The sequence below is a fragment of the Corvus kubaryi genome, unplaced genomic scaffold (assembly GCF_017639235.1).
Source record: "Corvus kubaryi isolate FWS band 111438036 unplaced genomic scaffold, C.kubaryi_AGA036_p1.0 77, whole genome shotgun sequence".
In the NCBI taxonomy this organism is placed as follows: Eukaryota; Metazoa; Chordata; class Aves; order Passeriformes; family Corvidae; genus Corvus; species Corvus kubaryi.
In genome coordinates this window covers 1,640,793-1,649,594 of record NW_024582064.1, presented here as the reverse complement: position 1 = coordinate 1,649,594, position 8,802 = coordinate 1,640,793, and the positions used below count along the sequence as shown (strand labels likewise).

Here is an 8,802-nt window from a genome sequence, read left to right as displayed (position 1 = left end):
ACATGGTGTAGTTTAGCAACACCGTAGCTTCAGCTTACATACAGAGTACTGCAATAACCCTGTAGTCCTGTCACTTTATCCTATGTACCTCCTCTTGTTAAAAATTGTAATTTACCCATACTTCAAGCAATAAAATAGAGTTTAAAAGTTTGTCTGTTTAGATCCAGAACAAAAGCTGTACGGAGATACAAAATGCTTTTGAAGATCCACACCCATGTCAATAGTTCGCACTACCATACTTTGGAAAAGGTGCACTCACAGTTTTTTCCTTTTTTTTTGGTTGCTGTGTAATTCAGTGAGGATTGTTTACTGATTGCAGCTTTCAGTCACAAACGAAAGTGTTCAACTCATACCCAATCAAGTTTTGCCTGAGATGTGTGGACTCCTTGAATAAGTGCACGCAAGTAATTGGCATTGTGTAACTTTCGACAAACACCGTAGGTCCAAAATGAAGAAGAGAGAGTATTAAACATGAAGTTCTTGGTTTAATACCAGTTTCCTAAATAGCTTTTATTTACAACTACAAGCACAGACTTAGCACAGTATTTTCCAGTTCACATGAAATGGACTTGAACAGCTGCACAGTGTTCTGGTTCTTCCCTCTCTCTGATCATACACAGAGAGAATATCACTGGATGCCCAAGAGGATTCCAATCACTTGAAAAGAATCTGAGCCTGTGCACTTTCAAGATTAATATGTGGCAAAAAACCACAACAAATCTATGAAGTGACCTGTGCATACCTTATACCTATAAGTACAGTATTAAAGCATAACACTGTCTTTAAGGAGGAATGCAACTTTGTCCAAAAGTCCTGCAGTCTCAGCTGTTTAAATTATATGATTTCTAGTATCTTATGAATGCCAATTGATTTGTCATGCTAATAAAATCTTATTATTTCAGGGAAAAAAAGACAGTCAACAGGAAAAAAGTAAACATGCATTTAACTTTTAAATCTCTTTCAAAACCTCCTTTTTAGGCTAACAAAGAGGGCTACAAAATCTACTCAGGGGGTGGCCCAGTGAAGCAAGAAATACTAACTGTAATGGAACAGGGCCACAGGAAATTGCAGATGTACTTTTATTTCTCTGGCATGAAAAAAGTAAAAAAAAAATATGTAGAGGAACAGATCCCTGACCAGAATCAGTCTTTGTCAGACAGAAACATGTTTATTTAACTTAGGTTATTGTTGAGGGGTTTTTTTGTTTGTTTGTTTGTTTTTACTGTTAGTATACAGAGACTAAGCTTTGTTGTAATTTTTTAACCCACAAGTTCAGCTGTCAAGATAGCCAGGTAGACCTACATGGTACATTTACCAACTGCCAGGAAAAAACCCCAGCCAAAATGTTTGATAAGCTGGAAAGCTACCATTCAAAATTATGCTTCTACTTACTACATTCTTGTTTGTCATAAGTCTTAAGTAACTTCAAGACAAGTGAATTGTGTCTCCATAGTTGTATAACACAGGAGTAAAATATCTATCAGCTCGTGCTTTCTGGTTAGGGGATATGAACAACTTTGCTCACATTAAAGGAAATGTATCACTTCTTCTCTGCAATATACACCAGTTAAACATCATCCTGATTCTTTAGAAAAAGTGAAATACAACTCAAAAAAAGCAGCTGGATGTGACTAATTGCATCCAAGACAGCAGAAGTAAATTCAAAGTAGAATTTACTGGTGGGTTTAATCAGATTTTCAGACTTGGGTTGGAATAGAATCATCAATTATCTTAACCATCTCCTTGAGCAGTCCTCAAAACTAATAGAGTATTCAGTGCTCATAGAGGAATTGTCATTCTCCACTCCTACAGTCTCCTATGCAAAGCTGCCCTTCCTACAACTCTCACAAATATGATGAAAACATTCTTTGATAAGACTGTAGTTTCTCTTGGAAAACTACTTCACAAGCACTGTAGCTTGAAATGCTAAAAGTACAGCCTTAAAATGGCACCTTTTCCCTCCACTGACAGCAAATAATTAATCAGAAAGAAAAAACTGTGTGCATTTAATTACTTTAGCCACAGAGGATTCCAGTTATATTCTAGTAAGACAAAGCTACCCTTGGAAAAGGCAATTGTCATAAAGCAGTTGCTTATTCTTACAGAGGTGATTTGTTTGGCTTAATTTAAGTAAGTGGAGGGTAGACGGCAATCTGTCTGAGGGTAGTATTTGCAGTCTACATGAGAAATTGCAAATGATAACAGAGTAACAATCCTAAAATGCCAACCATTTCAAAAAGCCACAAGTAATTTCAGAAGTCCAGGTATGCCCTGTCCCAAGTGCCCAAATCACCTACTAATTTTAAAGTTACAGAAAGTTCAGTTTTGCCCAGGATTCTAAAGAAATTCCCATCTAATAATTACTGAAGTAGCTGCTGTCTTCAACAGCAGGCCATCAAACTGTTGATAGCTATTACTGCATTGCAAAGGTAACAATAAAAAGAAGCATTTTTAACAGTTAAATGCCAGAAAACATGTAAGAAAATGCAGCCATCTGTTTTATCAGAACATCAACATAATCATTACCATCCACTGTGGATTCCACAGTAGAAAATGCCCAAATAGTAAAACAACCACGAAGTGTCCCTGGAAGAAACAGGGAAATATTGAGGAAAGGGGTCCATGACTATGCCAAGCTTATCTTCTTGACTACACCATATGAAGTGTAACAATACCAAAGCCATGTGTCTGTTACAATTTGCACCTTTGAGTGGACTCAGGATCCTGATGTCACATTCATACAGCAATTAATGACTGCAGACAAAAAACAAATGTATTCTCAGGATTTGATACTACCTTTGACAAACTGAAAAGGAGTTAATCAAAATAGCAAGTGCTACATTCCAGCATTATTACTTGTGCATGCAGAGTAAGAAAACTCAGCTGTCTTGGAAAAAAAAGCAAAACAAACCTAAAACCCACAAACAATCAATATTTACACTTCCCTGCTTTATAAGGAAATTCCTTCTTTCCAGGGCAGTCTATTTGACAATGGTAAGTCAGGTATTTGCATAGCATTCTGTATGATTTTACAAAATTAACAGTATTTGAGACTGGTAATAGGCTGGCATATCAACTATGTCACACTTGAGCAATTTCTCTGTCCCAGATCTATAATTTTGAAGTCCTTAAGTCTTTCCTGATAACAACAAACATCTATTCTATAAGCCCACTGAATGTTTTTAAGGACTAAATGTTCTGCTCAAACACATATGGCTTTACTCTCATCCTACAGTTTGTTGTCAACTACAATCTCCCTTTTAATATGCAGATCACCTTTAAAAATTATTACTTTCAATAGTTTGTGACTATATTTTTGATCAATAAACACCACTAACTCTTGTGCACTCATACCACAATGGGTTTGGATGCCCCATCACATTCTAATTTCAAGATAAAAAGCCCCAAATTTTTCAGCTTACATTAGTAAAATGCTGTGGCTGAGTCTTGACAGTAACATCCTACAAATTCTCACTCCCAGCTGCAATTGGAGTTGGGAGTTTAGAGGAGAATCCCTCTGTGCATCTGAAGTCCAACCCATAATGCCCTACACTAGCAAACCATTGAATTAGCCTCACATCAGCCTCGGAAAATAAAAATTATGCCTGAAATGTGCAGTTAAATTCAGTTTTATTACAAAATAGTCTTGTAGCATGCTTTTGGTATGAATGGAGCACTGAATGCTGTAAGGCAGAAACCTGAAATCTAGAAAGAACTGGACACCACAACTAGGCTGTTACCATTACATTAAAATACTATTGTCCATGGAGCAGTTGTAGAGCTCCTTTCCTTAATTTCTCAGAAAAGGTAACATCAACCAAGATGACATAAAATCTAAGTTGCAGTTGCATTTTGTTCCTGAATGAAGAATGTTACTGAAAACAGATGTATATACCCTTGGCATAACTGCTCCAAGCACTACACAATAACACATGCAATACGAGGGGAATCATTTTGCCTCACTGTCACTGATATTTAACTACCAAAAGTGCAGTGGACTTCTTGGAAAAATGAGGATTCACATGGATCTTCAGTAGCAATAGCAGCATGGTGTGAAAAATAATTCAAAGGATAGACTCCTAACCCATTAATGTGTAAGAGGCATCTAATTCTTGCAGTAGAGCAAGCAAAGTTTTATCTTGTTTTTACCAAGCGAATAGGCTTTGTCTTAGCTCTTTGAGGAACAGCACCAACTTAAAATGAGAGTTTAATCAAGCTGTTAGAATGTCCAAACTTTTTTTTTTTTGTAGTCAGCACTGTCCTCTAAAGCAAATGGTCTCTCTGCATGTGTAAGTTCTCACGTTCAGTCAACAGGGTATGTCACCACTAACAAAATGTACCCCAGATACTTGTGTTACCTCATTTTTCCTGAGAGGAAGTTTAATCAAATGATGTCTGGCCAGAATGAATTATAACACTGTTTTGTCTATCCCTTACACACACATACCAAAATCGCAAAGGTAAGATTCTAACTAGATCTAATACAGAGTTCTTAGTAGATAATATTTAACTGATTAAAATTTATCATAGAAACTATAGAGTTCACAGGCTCAAATTTCCATAAGAGACATTAGAAGAAAGCAGTTTTAATCATAATAAGGGAAGACATATAAAGACAGAAGGAACAGGCAGTAACTAAAGACTAGACATAGAGATGCAAAACTGATTCCCATGGTGATAACTGTGTAAGTAGTAATCTGAAACTTCCACTGAAGAAGATGATTTCCCTTAAAGTATGTATTTTATTTATCCATATGTTTTAATTGGGGGAGAGTTAAGCCTGAACTCCCCGTTGATTCAACATCCTCCCTCCTTAAAAATGGCTATCAATTTACATGATAACTTCAACTGAACTTCCTGGTCTTTGCAGCCCAATATTTTTCCATCCTGGAAAGGGTCATTTTTCAGATCCACATTTTTCATGCGTATCTTCCACCCCCCTGTGGCAATAACAGTTTTAGAATCAAAACAGATTTTCAACTTTTACCAAAGGGAGGATTTCTTATAGGACATGAAACTAAAAAAAAAAAAACTGGTGACAGTTCACAAATTGACTGATATTTCAGCTTCTTGAAAATAAGATTCCTTTTTAATCTTAAAGCTGTGATGAAAAAATAAATCCCAAACTTGTACTTGGTGCTTTGATGATTAATAAAAAAACAAGGGGAAAAAACCTATTTATACAGGATGTTAGATTCACAAAAACAATTAAATCAGGATCTACAGCGGCAATACTTAAATACTCACGTCTTAGTTAACTAAAAGAGTAGGCATCCTCCATGTCTAAGATCTGCAGACCATGACTGTGTTACCTTCCGTACTGCTCCTATGGCAAATTCCAAAATAAGATGACCCCATTATCACACCTACACATCCACGTTACAAGTTCTGTATGGTGACAAAATAAACAGAACTGTAGCAGTTGTTAACTTTAGACTGACTGCTTCTTTAAAGAAAGCAGCTTCTGCTACTATGTATTGCTGAATAAATCCTAAAACTGTAGGGCTAATTACTTTTAGGACAAAAAACTGTGGAGGAAATGAAATCCAATAAAATTTGAGTATTATTAAAAACTTGTTAAGAAGGACGTGTCTTTTATGATACAAACACTTTGTTGCAGTAGACAAAATTTTAAGGCTGTAACTCAGTCCTCAGTAATCTAAAGGTACTAGTCCCAAGCGCATCAAACAAAAAGGGAAAGAACTTTAAACACTGTGTCAATCTAAATATTGTATTTCCCCTTCCAACCATTACAAAAGGCACTCACTACTTCCACAGAGAATGTCATAAGGTCACCTGAAATGACCCAAATTTCTGTATTTTGTTTTTCTAGAAAACTCCTTTTTCTATTCCAAGCAAATAGGCATTTTTTTTCTGGAATAAACACATAACATGAACGACTAAGTCTTTCTTGTTTGCTGAAAGACACTTGAATTGTACTTTGGTAGTTAGTGGATTAATTTTACAGTTAAAGGATTAATTATAAATAATGATCCTTGATTAATGAATCAAGATAGATTAGTGGAAAGGAGTCTGTTAGGCAAAAAACCTCATACTCCACTAGAATTAACTAAAAATTCATGAGTATTTATATGATCATATAGTATATTTTATTTGAATTGTGGTTTCATAAATGTGAAAAATTTTTAAATTAAAAACAACATTGTGGGTCCTGATTCTGCTCTTGGCTCAGCACTGACTATCCTTATAGTCCACACAGTCTCAAATCCATTCATTGCATAGCAAACCACAAGTAGAACCATTTAGTGCACAGCACAGATAATTTCTTTAGCACCCTAAGTAAATTTTCTCACAGCAGCTTCCCTACAACATTTTTCACACAGGGTACTGATCCCTATCTCTGGAGGCTAGAATAATGCTACATTTTACTAAACTATGAAACTTTAGATTAACTGCAAATTAGCCCAAGGCTCTTCAAATCTGTGTTGTAATGCAATAAACCACGTAAATCAGTAGACATTGGAATGACCAATGAACTGTCAAAAGAGAGGCAAAAAATTCAGGTCCATGACCAACAGGAAAAATACTGAAAAAGAGGGGATATATTATGAGAAAAGGGATCCTTTTCAAGTACTGCCAAGGATTCTTTAAGATGGGTTTTAGTATTTACCATACTGCCTGTAGAGTCTAGAACCACAAAAGGTATTAAGTCTACTCATTCTTGGTGCAACAATGATCATTTATCAAATAACATGAATATTTTTGTAGCAATTAATTCTGTTGTTTATGAAGTAGAATCTATTGAGACTATTTTAGCAATAATAGATTTTTTTCTAAGATGTACAGAAATCAAACTGTTGCACCTCTCTAAATTGGGATTATTAGCATAACAAAGGTATGTACTTCAAAAAATTAACACCTTAAAATGCTCTTTAAACATTATACCTTGTTTACTGCCTTAGCCTGCTTTCTCATTAACAATTACCATGGCACCTGTTACCACCTCTCCTACATTAAATTGCTACCTACCCACAGCCTATCTCTACTACAAAATTCAAATTAAAAACCAGTGCACTCAGATTCACTGTCCTGCAATTCATTGCTAATAATGGTGCATTACCAAAATGAATGTTTCTTCAGGCTTTCATACTTTCTCTCCACACATCTTACCTCTCTGTAAAAGAAATAATTCAGAAGGACTCCTGGCTGTGCCAAAACATGTCAGTTGCAACACATGCCCCGTAACACTGCCTCCCTCAGAACAGCCTAAACTAAGCACTCCTTTCACCAACACTGGGCACAAGTTCTGTGCAAGGACCTCTGCTCACTGTCATGTATAATTACACCATGAAAACCACACTGGATTAATGGGGTATACACTACACGATAATACTTAAAATACAGTAGGAACCGGTGTGCATTCATAAATTTAAAATCTTCATTAATTTTAATTTCTCCTCCGCTGTTTATTGGCTTTTCACTGCCCATTAATTCTTAGATCAAAACCATTAAACAAATAAATATTTGAACTGATTTTAATATATGATTATCTTATACTAAATTTTTAAGGACATATTAATGTCAAACTGTGAAATTAAAATAAAACCAACACAGAAAACATCAACAAACCACATGCAGTCAAGACACATCTCTTACCATCTCCAGCCACAGACACCAAATTATCATATCAACTGCTCTATAAATTTTAAGACCATACTTTCAAATATCAAGGCTTGGAAGCACCCACACCCCTTTCTTTGAACGGCAGCTTACATAAAACTATTCCTATAGAAGAGCTACAAGTTTTTAATTGTAATTTCCCCCAGTTTATTATGGCCATAAAATTATGCTTAAAAACATAAGGAGTGCATTTGCAGCAGCTCTTTATCCTAAAAGAACTGTTCTGTTAGCCATTAATCTACAAAAATCTTACAAGAAACAGCATATTTAATGTTTAAAAAACAACTTCTGAATACAAAAACCTTCAAAGTATAAACTCCTAAAAGTTTTCATATATAAACTTAAGTTGTAAAACTCAGTTTGGGAAGAATACCCTTACTTCTCACTTACCTGAATCTTAAAAGTTTTATTACCATAGTCAAAAATTGAATTTAAGAAATGCATTATTTCATAACTTCTCTTCACATTAATTTGTTGAACTTCTAATTAGCATATTTCTTTCAAAACGCATTTCAGTAAATGGAATTGTAAGTATTGTCCCAAAACCTGAATCATTAGTTCATGCTTGCCTCATGAAGTTGATGCCTGTGATTTTTGCTACAGTGCTACAGAATAACATCCGAATTGAGAAGGATGTATAAGCAATTGCATCCACTGTTTACTGAGACATCTGCACTGAAGTGCCTAATCTGATGGGAATGCATATAGACTTACTGGGATGCCAGGTTAAGCAGCTGAGACAGAGTCTCTCACCTTTGTTTTGCTTTCCTGACATCATGAATTTAAACTCCAGCTCTAAATTAGGCAACCCCAGGACAGGAACATATACTAGCCATGTCAGTGGGTCTCACCAGTTAAGCATGGAGTGCCCAAGCGAACCTGTCCTTTGGCTGCAATTTCGCCGTACTCCCTACCCTAACACTCCGCTAATGCAGCAGAAATTTAACTCAACAAAAATACAGAACAGTTGAGGGTCTCCTTGCTATTTTTCTTCTTGCAAAATTAGCACAGAGAAGTATGAGAAGTTGTGAAAGATAAGAAATCCTGTTCAGTTCTGTTCACTCTTGCGTAATAGAAAGCACTCTGGGAAAGGTTCAGCTAACAGCAAGGTAAAAAACAGGCCACATGACCAGAGAGCGGGTTGTATGGCTGGCATGTGGT

The 8,802-nt window shown here is 35.8% G+C and overlaps 1 protein-coding gene across 1 annotated transcript in view; it reads right to left on the bottom strand.

The window, feature by feature from the left end:
- Positions 1-2,365: 2,365 nt before the first annotated feature.
- The window catches only part of LOC121676013 (mitochondria localized glutamic acid rich protein), a 29,415-nt gene continuing 22,978 nt past the window's right edge, over positions 2,366-8,802 (bottom strand). The window contains exons 5-6 of the mRNA XM_042051902.1: positions 7,250-7,254; positions 2,366-2,375 (exon numbers count right to left, since the gene is read on the bottom strand). The gene's annotated coding sequence lies outside the window, so the exon portion shown is untranslated. The remainder of the gene's footprint in view (positions 2,376-7,249; positions 7,255-8,802) is intronic.